The following is a 14,389-nucleotide window of genomic DNA, read 5'->3' as shown; positions in this document are numbered from 1 at the left end:
ACAAGGCATCTCATTCCACATTTACTCAGAGTTTACCACCATGCCTACCACTTAAAAGGCACTCAAAATATTTGATGAGCAAATGTGAACTATATATTCCTGGCCTGAAAGTTATTATAGTTTCTCCAAGGAAAACAAACCAGCAATGAAGCAGCCGAGACTTTCTCAAGAGCTCCAGTAATGAAAGGATCAGGGTGGTGGTGGAGAGCAGAAATTACAGCAAAGAGAACAGCAATAAGAAAATAAAGCTCATCACACACCATTACCTCTTACAGCGAAAACAGGGATTCACAGCAGTAATATGGAGCCTTGAACTCAACTTGGCAAGCCAGGGGCCACAGTTTGGTTCCTAAATTACTCAAATAACCCATCCAACAAAAGAGTATGATTTGGCAGGTTTCAACACAAACAGCTAGAGCCCAGCACCTGTTCCTCTTAAACAGAGCATCATTACAGTTAAAAACAACAACAAATCTCTCTCGTGGAAGCAAATGCTAATCTCATGATGCTTTACCATGGAGCAATTTAGAAGAGTTATTGTATGAAATGTGCCAAAGCATGAATTTATGGCTGATGCTTATTTGGCAAATATGGTTGGCACTGCTAGATGTTGAAAAACATGTATGCAAATAAGCAAATAAAAGTTTTTAAGCTCTCAGACTTAAATATTTACATTACCATAAATGTACAAAGATAAATGTTTATATGTGAACACATTTAACACATTCCATGAACATTTGTTTCAATATGATTGTCCGGAACAGTAATGAAGTATTTCTTTATGGGCCTCAGGGTGGACTCTTAAAAATGAATTCTGATAGAATGTTAATGGGATACAAAAATTATGGAGGAAGTTTCTCTGTACCACCACTGGGTAAATGAATAGTCACAGGATAATAGTTCAAAGCAATCTTATCTTTTTCTTTCACCAAAATACTTTTCTTCCCATCCTGGAAGCCAGCCAAACATGTCAAACCCTAAATGGAGGGTAAGGGGTGGAGAAAAGAACCACACATCAAAAAGGCTTAAAGAAAATAATTTGACATTTTTTTCCCCACATAATACAGTCATGCTAGAGTCTCCAAAAATAAAGACATGATAAAATACTTCCCCCTCTTCCCCTCTGACAGTTATGGAAAGATGTTTGTTTTTTCACATAGTTTGTGAGTTGGTCATAGCCAAAACTCACTAGCAATGGTATGAATTCTGCTTCCATTGTTAACTGCTAATCTCTGGGCCGAGGCTATAACTACCATCTTTGAAGCCAAGAAAATGTACCATATTTGCCATTATAGTTTACTAAACGAGTCACCAAAGAGAAGTGCAAGGCACTTCAGAAAGTAATTAAGGTAGTCAGTGAATTGAGCTATCTAGAAATGCTGAGATTACAGGAAAAGCCATCATGAAGCAAGTAGTCAAGATTGCTCATGGAAAGTTTTACCCTTGTGGATAATCCACGTTTTTCACTTCTACACTGCAGAGAGCAATATGGGTTCTCCCGCTATACCCATTACTACATCATTTCATTTATCAGGGGGAAAAAAGAAGACGCTGTCGCTAAGCAGAAAATCAGGAGGTAGACCCCAAAACAGAATCCTCAAGGCAGCTCCAATTCAGGTGAAAAGCTGTTGGCATACATCATCCAATGACCTAAAAATAGCCTTTTATGTAAGTCTTCAAATATTTAATTCAACGTATAATCTTACCACATTTAACAGAAGCAGAAGAAAAACGTATTAGGTTCTCTATAACAAGGCCAATAAAGATGAAATCATAGTTTTCCTTTAACTGGTCACTATCCCTCAACGCCAGCCTTCTAATAACTCCATTCCACAGCTCTCAAATTCCTAAAGAGGGATCTTAAAAAACACAATGGATTGCAATTAAGTAACATACAAAGGTGGGAGGGCTTCTCTTTCCTGTTGCTCTCAGCCGTCTTTAATTTAGTCAAAGGACGAAAAACGAAATCAGAAGGATGATGGTGCAGGCGACGGGGAGGGGGTAGGGAAGGGGACTCGGACGGCAAGTCCTAAACGCGGGAGGTAAGAAAAGTTGCAAGAACGGATGAATCAAAGGGCAAAGGAGAAACAAACTGACCCACTGAACCATTCAAAATCCCCACATAACCAAGCAAACCCGCACGTTAGGGGGCTCACAAACCGCAAAGCGAAGGGAGCAGGCAAAGAGCCACTGGGTTTCGTCCTGGCGCTGCTGGCCAGACTGCGCCAGATCCTCCCGGGTTTGGAGGTGGATGTCCGTGCAGACTTAGCACGAGCAAGAGGAGGGAGTCCTTCCTGCCCCAGCCTCACCGCGTCCAGCTCCTCTGGCTTCACTTTCCCCAGCAGTCTTCCAGCCGCGCCCGGGGGCGTCCCTCGTCGCCAGGTCCCAACTTTCCCTCCTCTGGGGGGCGCCGAGCCACCGGGGCCGCCGCCGCCGCCGAGGGAGGGGGCGGGAGCGGGGGCGGCAGGGGGCGCGAGGGGGCGCGCGGCGCCGGAGGGCCCGGGGGGGACGGGGCGCAGGGGTGGCCGTGGCCCGAGAGCCCGCGCCAGGCCGGACGCACTGGCCGCCAGTGACCCCGCGGCGGCGCCACCCAGACCCCGAGCCGCCCCGCCCGGATTCCCCCAGGTCATCGCCCTCACCCCACAACGACCCCGGTCCCACAAGCCGGCGCGAGAGAAGAAGGGAACGGAGAGGACTAGAGCAACCCTGCCCCCGTTACCTCAAGGGCGCACACGCCGCCGCGGTGACCACCATCACCAGCCGTCCCGTCCCCTTCCTGGTGACTGCGGCCGCCGCCGCCGAGCAACTGACACTGACTAACAACAACTAACTAACTACTCGCCGCCGCCGCCGCCGAGTCCACCGCGCGCTCCCGGCCGCCCGCCGTCCGCCCGGCCCACCAGCCCGCCCGCCTCCTCCTAGCCCCGCGCGCCGCCCCTCCGCGCGCGCACTCGCAGCCGCGCTCCTTGAGCGAGCACGCGCGCGCGCACCGGCCTACAGCCTTCTCCCGGTCACGCCTCAGCCCCGCGGGAGGAGTCACCGTGAGGCCCCACCTCTCACGTTCCTACCTCCCGAGGAAGGGACCTCGAGAGCGTCTGATTGGCTGAGGAGGGCGTGGCCAAAAGAAGGGGCGGGGCGACCAAGACCTTGGGCAGGCGTGAAGGGAAATTTCAGGTTAGTTACGTCCAGAGGAAAAAGGGGACGGGACTGTTAGCCCATTTCGTGCTGGAGCACCGTAGGTCTGCCTGCCGTCGAATACAGAATGTGTCTTCAAAGACTCAGCACATAGTAATTACCAATTTAAGCCCCAATACTTCCTGCGGACCTTAGCAATTTAAGAAACTACATTTCCCAGAAACCTCAGCGAAAACGAGCCTCACCTTGCGTAACTACGTAGTCCTTCGCCGCCTTCCAACAAAATAATCCCTTCATTTTTCTGAAGGTATGGGGAATAATATTTCATTTTTCTCCTCACCGGAACACTCTTAAATGCTGCGATAAGAGAAGTTACCTCTGAGAAGGTGGTTAAGCGATTAGGTAAAGGGAAAGAAAAGACATCAAAATAAAGTACTGCGGAGGAATTTTTGTCAAGCTGTGAGACGGCGGAGCGAGAAGAGTGAAGGCGATTGAGAGGGGCTCAGGGAATTGTCCTCTGTGCCAGGGACTTTCTTTAGGCCCCAGGCCCCTGCCTGCCCCTATCGTCAGCAGGTCAGTAAGCAAGGCGAGCTTGGGGGTGGCCACAGTGGAGGTGCCTTTCACTCCTTGAAGATCATCCCTCTTTTGCTGTTGTTACTGGTTTGTCTGGGTTTGAGGCCGACTGAATGGGGGTGCCTCACTTCCGGTTGGGGGAGGGGAGGAAGGCCATCCTGGTGGAGGGGGAAACATAACTCACTTCCTGGTGGGGGTAGGGTGATGGTTGGGGTGTCCAACCCACTTCCTGTGCCGGCGAGGGCTTGGAAAGGTGATGCTTGGTGCCATATGCATAGAGGGTATCTTAAAGCTTTGGGATTGTGTCTTACGAGGAAAATTAGGTTATTCAACGAAGTTGTGCTAATCTCCAATCAAAATTTATGTGAGTTTTGGTTCCACATATAAGATGGAAAATTTTCTCCTCAACAGAGTTTTTTTTTTTTTTTTTTAATGCATTCTTCAAATAATTCGAAACCCCTTGTTAAAATTCTCTACTCAGCTCTACAGGACGACATACTTTTTGGTGTGACTCATGAATTGCCCGCCCCTGTCCCACTACTCAAGTCCAACCTTGACTGAGATATAGCGGTGTTCTCTGCCTTGACATGCCACAGAACTCTGTAGCTACTCTTAGGGAGGTGGTTTATTACAGGACTCAGTATTTTACATAAAGTATGAAGCATTTTCACCTTACCAGAGTGAAAATATCATACTGAAGTACTCAACTGCTTGATGTTGCCTTAACTGATAGGATTGGTATGTTAAATTCTTACACCTGTTGATTTTAGGCTACAGGTGCCCTATGCCTGAAAACCACTTTTCAGCCTTAAAAATTCTTACGTGTAACTTACATGTAGCATATGTGAAAGTTGCACTGTAGTACATTTTCCCCCTTTTGTAATTTAGTTAAATTAAGCACCGATTAAAAAATAGGGTTTACACTTTGTGGTTTTCAGACATGGTGCAAGGATCATGAAATTCCGCTCAGATTTTAAGTAGGGGAGAAATTTGTCTCACAAAACAAAAGATGAGTGCCAGAACTTTCTATTTTTCCTATATTCTCAATGTTTTATAAGAAACTATACATAAAGTGGTAATAATCACTCAACAGTTTGATTCCTTGGCTTTTCTTTTCGAGTACCAAAATATTTGGAGGGTAAGGAGGGTACTGAAGGAATCAATGTATTTGGAGCTTATGAAATCTCAACAACTTTAGTAATTTTAGAACAGCAAGTGAATTGTAATGTCTTTCAAGACTTTTTAAAAGAATAAGGCTTGTGAATTTTTTCCTTTGAGGTTGTCACGTAATCTGCCCTCAGAATTTGAGATTGTTTTAATTCTAGTTCTTTTTAAAAGCTAGTTCCTTTAGAGTTTATTAGAAACTGTGTTTTAAACTAAAATGTTAATTAAACCTCTGTAACTTAAATGTTACAGTAAAAAAAAAAAAAAGCATGATTTAACCTTCTATAGACATTAAAACAAAAACAAACTAAGAACCTAAAATCAGTGAGTTATCTTTTGAAGGACTACAGAATTTCTGAAGAATTTGGAAAGACAAGACACAATTATGTCTGTGTCATTATTAATAGAAGGTTAGGGACATGTAGACTGCCTCAAGCAAGCATTAATGGATTAGAAAGAAAGTGTTCATTATCTTCTTCCTTAATGTAATATAGAAGAAAACATGATCACCCTGACAAATTAAACTATTAAGCTACAGTATTAAGAATTATTTAAGTAAGTAAAGATTGTGGAACTAAATAAAATAGATAGAGAAAAGATAGTAAAAATGTTGATTGAGATACAGTAGTATTGCCTTTAGGAAATTATCTTTGGAAAGCAAAGGAGTTTTTTTTTTTAATTGGTCTTTATTCTATGACCTGGAAGAAATGCACTATAGTAAAAATAAGAAACACTGTTGCAGCAGAGAGACCTGAGCAGCTTGAAGAACTGTCTGTTTGTAAGAGAGCAATTTATAAAGCATGTATCTGAAAGATGTTTTGTGATAAGTGGCAGTTATTCATTGGTTCCATCAAAGAAGAAATATTGGAAAAGCTTGTGGAAAATAGAGGGAAGTGCATGGAACCTGCTTTTATTCTCTTTAAAAGTATTTCTGGTAGAGAGGCTTGCAGTCTTCCAAAGGCATTTTTTTTTTTCTCTTAATGCTCCTTGTTGCAGTTTTCTTTGCATGTTCTAACAGAAACATACTATCAAAATTAGAAAAATACTTTTGTAAGTGTACTCTGTTACTTCTTTAAATTAAGGAATTTGAGATTTTTCATTCCATTATTTGTCATCAATAATAAATTGTCCTTTTTTTTTTTTAGAGTGTTCAGATTAGATAACCATTTTCTCTTCCAAGAGCAGTTACTGAATACACTGCTCACAGCAGTCTGAAATATTAAAACAGAAGGTCAAAATTCTGGATTCCATCTCACTGAAATTTGATTATCCAGAGTGTTAGATGCTATATAAAATGCAGGAGTGTCTTTTCATTCTTTTATCTGCCTTTCTTTGTAAAATCATGCTATTGTTTTACAACTACTGCCTTTTTTGTATGTTTGTTTTGGTAGTTCCTTGTTTTTGCCATGGGATTGAGTATTAAAGAGGATATGCCAACAATATGAATGGTTTTTAAACTTACTGTTCTGCTGTCTTTATCTCTATTTCAGGGCCTTCAAGAGTATTCAAATGAGAATACTCCTTTCATGACTTGCCATTATTTAAACAAAAGTTTATTGAGTGCTTACTGTATATTAGTCTGTTTTAGAGACTTGGAATACATCAGTGTACAGACAAATATCCATATTCTCTTGGAGTTTACTCTCTAGTTTCCAAATCAAAACTGGGATGTTGTTCCCTTGATATTACCAAATGAGATCTACAGCGTGATCATTGTTCAAACTGGATCTACAAGCAGCCCTAAACTTGATCTCTGTTGGTCTTCATCTCTAAGCCATTCAAACGTTTTGAGTAGTTTAGTCTAATGTTTCTCCAAACCATTAAAGGGTGTTAAATGGTCAACTCTTTTCATTGATGCATGCATGCATCATTCTAACCCCCTTTGTGAACAGTGAACAGTGGGGAAAATATGGGATCAGACAGGCATGTGTTCAAAAGTGGTATCTACATTTTACTAGCTAAGCTTACTAGCTTGGTAACCTCAAACAATTTACCTGATTGAGTCTCTGAGCCTCACTTGCCATAAAGCTAAATGTTGTTTGGTGAATCAAGTATATTATATGTAAATCATCCGGTACAGTGCCTGGCGTTAGGAGCTTAATGAATGCTATTGTTTTTACCCTAGTTTTGCTTCTGTTATTTTAGCTGTTGGGATTTGCCTGCATGTCTGTTTTAAGCCTTATGTACTCCCAAAAGTATGGGATTGCTGTGCTAGGATTATTGAAATTCTGCCTTCCCTGATCTAAGTGAGCTAACCATGCTCACTTAGCTGTCAAGATTTTATTTTTTGTTCCTTGCGGAAGGAGAAATCACTGATTTCCATGATCACTTTAGATAATAAGCATAATAGAAGAGTTTCAAGAAAAAGTTAAGGAATCATGAAAATAATTTGAATTGTTAAACAAGGACTTTGGAATCATTCTTCTAAACCTATTTAAATACTAAGCCTAACATTCAAGAGCATTCTCTCAGCCATCTACACGTTCCAAACTAGACTATTCTCTGAAAAATTCTGTACTGTACCCAGCCTTTTCTGTCTTTGTTCACACTATCCTCTGCGTGAAACACTTTCTCTTTTCCTAGGAATCCTTACCTGTCAGAATGCCACCTTCTTTGTGGCCCTTTCTCAAGTACCATCTTCAGCTTTAAGAAGTATTTTGTTGTCTGTCCTCTTCTCTCTCCATTTTCCCAACCATATATGCTCTGTTGACCCTCCAGAGGGTTTTGTTCTTTTCTTATGGCATTTAATTTCTAGTGCTACTGCTGCCGTTGTATGTTTCTGTTGTTGTTACTGTCATAAGTAGAGTTTATGGAGTGTCATACAGTCTGCAGACTGTAACATATTCCTATGTCTGCTGTCATCCCTAGCACAATGCCATTCACATCATAAGTATTAAGTAAATACTTGTGGAGTTGAATTGGGAATTGAAGTAGATGAAACTGATCAATAGCTTTTGTTCACTGTTTATACCCAACATTAAACACAGTGACCAGCGTACAGCAAACACTTAAAGATCTGCGGAATGAAGGAGTGAATAGTCATCATTCTCATTTGTGAGCATCTTAGGGTGTCAATATGTTGAGCATATATTAAACGCCTACTGTATAATTAGACCTGTGAGGATTGATTCCTGCCCTCAGTTTAATTGGAAAGAACTAAGTTGTAATTAATATGTAAAGATTCTGAAGATTGAAGGTGTTTGAGTGAAGGTAGAGTGGGGAGGTCAGTATAGAGTTGTTTGCATTGAGAGATATCCTAGGTTATCTGAACTCAGCAAAAGAGTAAATTTAGATATCAAGAGATACTTAACTTGCAATTCCACTCCTAGTTATATACCCAAGAGAACTGGAAATACGTTCACACAAAACCTTTTCCCCAAACGTTCGTAGCAGCATTAGTCATAAGAGCCAAAAAAATAGAAACAAACCCAAATGTTTGTTAATTAATAATGAATAAACAAAATATATTATAGCCATACAATGGAATATGGTTCATCAATTAAAAGGAATGGAGTAGTGACACATGCTATAAAATGGATGAACCTTGAAAATATTACACTAAAGTGAACAAAGCCAGACACAAAAGGCCATATACTATATGATTCCATTTATATACGGTGTCTAGAATAGGCAAATCCATAGAGACAAAGTATATTAGCGTGCCAGGAGCTGGGGGCTGGGAATAGGGAGCGACTGCTAATGTGTATGGAGTTTCTTGGGGGGTTGGGGGCAGCCAGGTGATGAAAACGTCCTGGAATTAGATAGATAGTGGTGATGGTTGCACAACCTTGATACTAAAATACCTTGTATTCCAATATACTAAAAACCACTGAATCGTACGTTAAAGAGGTGAATTTTATGGTATGTGAATTATACCTTTAAAAAAGAGAGACATTTGGAAGAATTTGGATTTTGGATGGGGCTAGAAGAAGGAAAGCAAAGAGGTGATAATTCTTCCTCAGATTCTGGAGGGAAATATAAGTGGCTGGGTACAGGACTAGAGGTATGTTGAGGATCAGGTAAGGATGGATGTAAAGGTTTCTGGCTATCTTTTGTCTTAATAAAGCAGGCAGTGAGGTGAATGTTTAGACTAGAAGGGTGTTGACAAAGGAGAATGACATCTTAGGAACTTGAAGGAAGCATCAGATTTCTTCTTGATTGGGTCCAAGATGTGTTATGTTGTCAACTTTCTGTGTGCAGGTCAACTAAGTTCAGAGGGTGAAAGTATTATAAGGGAGTCTGATCAACAGTGAAGTTACTGGAGAAGATGGGAGAATGGAGACTAGACCAAGATAATAGCATTTGATTCTAAAACTATCCCTAGATGATGAAAATAGTTAAATCATAATGGGCAAGTGATTTGAAGAACCAAGGGCAGTGATTTGGAGAAGCTCCTAAATTCCTCTCTCCAGCCCAGACTTCTGAGCTCTAGACTCCAGTAGCCAGCTTCCAAGTTGACATATACCTCAAAGGCACCTTACAATGAACATATTCAATCTTAAACTCTTGATCTTTTTGATATATCCAGTCTTCCTTATCACTATATATCTTATCTCCATAAATATCTACTAATATCTCAATTAGAAATCTGAGGATCATTCTTGAGATCTCACTACCAGACACACACCCACACGCCCCATCCAGACCACTACAAAATTCTATTGATTCTGCTTCCTAAATATATCTTGAATCCACCCTCCATGCTACATGTTCACTACCACACCCTATTCTAAGCCACCATCATGCTGTGGTAGACTGTTGCAGTGGCTTCCCAACAGTACCTTCCTGGATTCATTCTTACTGTCAATCCATTCTTTACACAGAACTTAAGAACGATCCTTTAGAAAGCATAAATATATCATGCCACTCTTTAAAATTCTTCAAAAGTTTGCTCTTACACTTTGGTGAAAGCCCAAATGTCTCACATAACCCCACATCTCTGCAGGACATAGTCCCTGCTTACCTCTCCTTGCTACTCTCCTCTCCTGATCATTTTTCTCCAGCCCACTCTAGCCTTCTTTCACTTCCTCCAAAGCACCAAGTTCTTTCTCACCTCAAGTCCTGATAAGCTAGCTCCTTGGCATGGAATGTACCAACTTAATATTCAGCTCTCACTTTACTTCTTCACAGAGGCCACCTGTCTAAGTGACATCTCCCACTGTTATTCTATAGTATTCTGTTCTTTTCCTTCATAGCAGTTTTCACAATTTAAAATTGGGTTTATTGGTATTTGCTTAATGTCTTTCACCTCAAACTATAATTTTCCTGAAAGCAGAGGCTCTTTGTTCACTGTTGTTAAGACACTTGTCCTGGTATCTTAAACTAAGCGCCTGGTACATACTATGTGTTTTGGTAAATATATGATGAATGAGAAAAGACAGCATGCCATCTTAGGTAAACTATATAGGTCAGGAACCATTTCATACGCGTGCCCTGTCCCCTGGGAGTGTGGAGTGGTTATTTGTTTCCTCTGATTGAATCCTTTATTTCTTCAGAATTACTCTCAGAGAAAGGCAGCATGTAACCATTGTAATGCCTAGAGACAGTTTTTGGTGATTAGCCTGTCTTCTCAGTGATGTATATTTTATGTGCTAAGCTAAACTGGCAGTTGTGGGCAGATTTTATTTAAGCCCCACAGAGGAATACACCTGCCCACGTTTCTTAGATTGGAGCTATTGAAAACTCCAGGCAGAGTGTTCTCAGTGGCAGTCTTGGCTAAGCAACTTGTCTTCTTTTCCAGAACATTTTTTTAATTTAAACATTAGAGCCCTACAAAGGAGAGGTAGTCTAATTGCACTTGCTTACTACTGAGACTGACAATTGTTTGTGTAAAGATTATTAGCTATTTTAGTCACATAAATATGCCATAATGCTACCAAAGTAAATATATGACAGCCCTTTTAATCACAGGGCAAAAATGATCACATTTCACAATACTAATGTCTTCATGTATATTTTATAAGATATATAGAGCTATTATGATTTGATATTACAACATATTCTGCATTTTCTTAGAGAGTTTGAGTTTTCATCTTAGATCTAATTTTTAATTAAATTTTTTATTGTTTTTAAGCTAATTTCAGTAAAATGAGATGCTTACTTGTATGTTTGGTATGAAAGTATAAGTCCAACATTTTGAAACAGCTTTCAGGCCACTAGAATTTCTCAAAACCCATGACAAAAATGTTTACTAGGTAGTACTGTGTACTAATTTACTACTAGGTAAATTTCATTTCAAAAGAAAATATTTTATACATCTGAAACTAACACAGTATTGTAAATTAATTTTGCTTCAATTTTTTTAAAAAAGGATATGTTTTAGGGATTTATATTTCTTAATATATAGTAAATGAGGTATTCTTATTTGTTTCTAAAGCCTGGGAATTAGAATTCTGCCATAAACTGAAAAAACATGCTGAATGTTTCTTATGCATATTAGTAGGTCCAGGGCCATGGTGGGGAAGGGGAGTGACACAAAAAGAATGAGAATTCTGAATGCTTAGAAAAGGCAAGTTTCTGACATCATCACGGTCATTATTAGTTCTGCCTTTGCAAAACTGTTAATTCTTAGTGAAATAATTTTTAAAACTTCACTTGTTTATTGGTATTTGCAGATTTATCAGACATTCATAGCTATGCTCAGGTCAGTGAAATTGGGAAGTTTATAAATCATAAGAATTTATAAATGTCTGCTGCCAGGTATGACTAAGTAAGTGTCTGAATTTCATAATCCTCTAGTTGCTACCATGGGTTCTTGGGTTTTTGGAGTGTAAACCGCTGACTCTAGAGCTAGTGAAAGAATGTGAGGAATTCTGAAATTCTTCCTATAGTACTACAGCAATACAGAAATATGGTGCATGACGGTTACAGAGGGAGCGGGCAGACGTAAGTACAGGGAACTCTGCCATGTGTGAAAACAGTCTTCTCAAGCTAATTGCCAATTTAGAGGCTATCTTAAATAAATGTAATGGGGTGGTTTTTGTTTATTTCTAGAAAGGGGAAAGAGCAGCTTTATTTTGCCTGAAAGACAATGTCAGCTCTAGCCATTGATTTGCTAGTAAAACATACCACTTGCAAAATTCCATTTGGCTGATTTCTTCTCCCTGGAGTTTAATCAAAATCTTTCTCCAGCAATACATGATAGTGAGGATAACGTATAGATTCATTTATTGTCAGCTGTATCTTTCTAGCTGTCAGCCTTTACTAAGTATGTATCTTTTCCTATTTAGCAGTTTTGTCTAACAGCACTATCATTGGTAAAGAACAGAGTAGACACAGTGGTACCGTCTTTCCCTTCTATGCCTTTGTGACCCATCCACAGAGTTGTATTCCTTTCTGTGAAGAGTTTAATGTTTACTTAGGTAAGTAAAACCTTATCACACTAGAAATTACAGCTCAATTTTTGTCTGTAGCTTAATGTCCATCATGTAATAAAATAATCCGGGTGCATGGGATTAGCCTTGATCTCCAGCTGCCTCCTACCTTAGGGTGCTGCCCTGTGGATGAATATTGCTGCTCCAGGGGGCCAGGTAGAAGACTAAGGATGAATTGGTATAATTGCATCCTACTTATTAAAAATAGAAAGGGCCTACCAGTGGTGAAACACCAATCATTTTTATATATCAAGGACACTATCCTGGTAGCTAACAATTGATCATCATCCAATAGGAAGCTTGAGTTCAAAGATGTGAAGTTCAGAACACTATTTTTCAAATAGAATAAGTGGATTTAAGTTCAGTAGTGCACCATTTTATGAACTGTTTTAGAAAGTAGTGAATATAGTAAAATGATTGTGAGAGCTTCTGCCCTCCTAGGTATTAAGTTGTTCTTTTTTTCAAACTATGCCCTCTTAGAGGGTAGGGAACACATGTGTTTAACCTGGTGTGTTCAGCCCTTATCTGGACTTCATGTTTATTATTTCAGTACTTAATAAATATGCATAATAAAAAACAAATTGTAGCTGCAGCTCTGAACTTACTTTACTGTGGCCTATGATAGTCTCTTCTGCACTCTGCTTTCTTTGTCTCTCAAGCAAATCACATCAGCCAAAACTTATAACCTACTTTACTACAATAGTGCTGACATGTTTTGGGAGCCTAGAACAAAGATTGAAATTTAACTGGCATCATGGGATCTCAGTTGGTTTAACAGCTTCTCCTACCTTACTTGGTAATTCACATACAATAATACTGAATAACATTTGCTCTCAAGAGGTTTGGAGTTGATTGCAACAGATATTGCAGGAGAGAACATAGATACTGTAATTAAAAGGGTTATGGGAGAGACTAGAAATTACTCTATCTGATAACCTATTAATTTTAAGACCTAAAGCATGTCTTTAAATATGATACTGTGGAAAATAATCTTCCTAGTTTAAAAAATAATAGTAAGTTCCAGCATAAGTAGTTATGTATATTGAGCATTAAATCTTATGATACTCATTTATTTCATCTGTCTTCTTAATAATTATGCTTATTTCCTGGACATAAGCTATTTGATATACAGGCATACCTCAGAGATAGTGCAGGTTCAGTTCCAGACCACTGCAATAAAGTGATTATGGCAACAAAGCAAGTCAAATGAATTTTTTGGTTTCCCAGTGCATTTAAAAGTTATTTTTACACTATACAGTGGTCTATTAAGTGTGCAATACCATTATGTCTAAAAAATATACACACATCTTAATTTAAAAATACTTCATTGCTAAACAATGCCAACCATCACCTGAACCTTCAGCAGGTTATAATCTTTTTGCAGTAATAACATCAAAGATCACTGATCACAGATCACCATAACGAATATAATAATAATGAAAAAGTTTGAAATATTGCAAGAATTACCAAACCGTGACATGGAGATGCAACGGGAGCAAATGCTGTTGGAAAAATGGTGCTAGTAGACTTGCTTGACAAAGAGTTGCTGCAAACTATCAATTTGTAAAAAGAAAAACACAGTATCTGTGAATCACAATAAAACAAGGTATAACTATGGTTTATTGTTCTTTTATTTACTTAAAAAGAAGAGGAGGTCAGGATTGCTTTTTTTCACTCAGCATTTGTCATCTCTGTAAGGGTTTTATTAGCAAGTCAGCTGAATCTTAATTCCCTAAAGGGGTAAATTTTTAAGATGTTTCATGTGAGAACAAATAGAGGGTCCCAAAGATGTGCATTCAATCTAGAGAAGATTTAGTTCTTTTTAGTATATTATTTTCAATTAAACTTTTTGTGTTCCAGTTCATTTAAACATGTCAAGATTCCTTTTCTTGACCCCACAACTGGTTTAAAGTTGGTCACTATTATGGGGCAAAGTTTTATTGTTTATTCTAATGATCAAATAATGTATCTTTATTGTAAGACATTCAAAAATGAGCATAACTTTTATGTTTTCAAACAGAATTTTAAGAAGAAGAAAGTATAAATCACCTGAAGACAGTAGGTAGCCTCTTGAATGATTTTAAATGAGGAATAATATGCATAATTAGATTTGTATTTTAGAATGATCACTGGCAGCTGTGTGG

The 14,389-nt window shown here is 39.3% G+C and overlaps 2 protein-coding genes across 3 annotated transcripts in view; one reads left to right on the top strand and one right to left on the bottom strand.

Annotated features, from left to right (window-relative positions):
- PEAK1 (pseudopodium enriched atypical kinase 1) overlaps positions 1-2,907 on the bottom strand; it is a 204,726-nt gene extending 201,819 nt beyond the window's left edge. Inside the window, 1 exon segment of the mRNA XM_032468993.1 lies at positions 2,720-2,907. The gene's annotated coding sequence lies outside the window, so the exon portion shown is untranslated.
- Positions 2,908-3,206: 299 nt separating this feature from the next.
- Positions 3,207-14,389, top strand: part of HMG20A (high mobility group 20A) — a 47,854-nt gene continuing 36,671 nt past the window's right edge. For both annotated transcript variants that reach the window (XM_006177883.3, XM_032468994.1), the window contains exon 1: positions 3,207-3,708. The gene's annotated coding sequence lies outside the window, so the exon portion shown is untranslated. The remainder of the gene's footprint in view (positions 3,709-14,389) is intronic.

The sequence above is a fragment of the Camelus ferus genome, chromosome 27 (genome assembly GCF_009834535.1).
Source record: "Camelus ferus isolate YT-003-E chromosome 27, BCGSAC_Cfer_1.0, whole genome shotgun sequence".
NCBI lineage: Eukaryota > Metazoa > Chordata > Mammalia > Artiodactyla > Camelidae > Camelus > Camelus ferus.
Note: the sequence above shows the minus strand (reverse complement) of the source record. Positions and strands in the feature narration are given on the sequence as shown.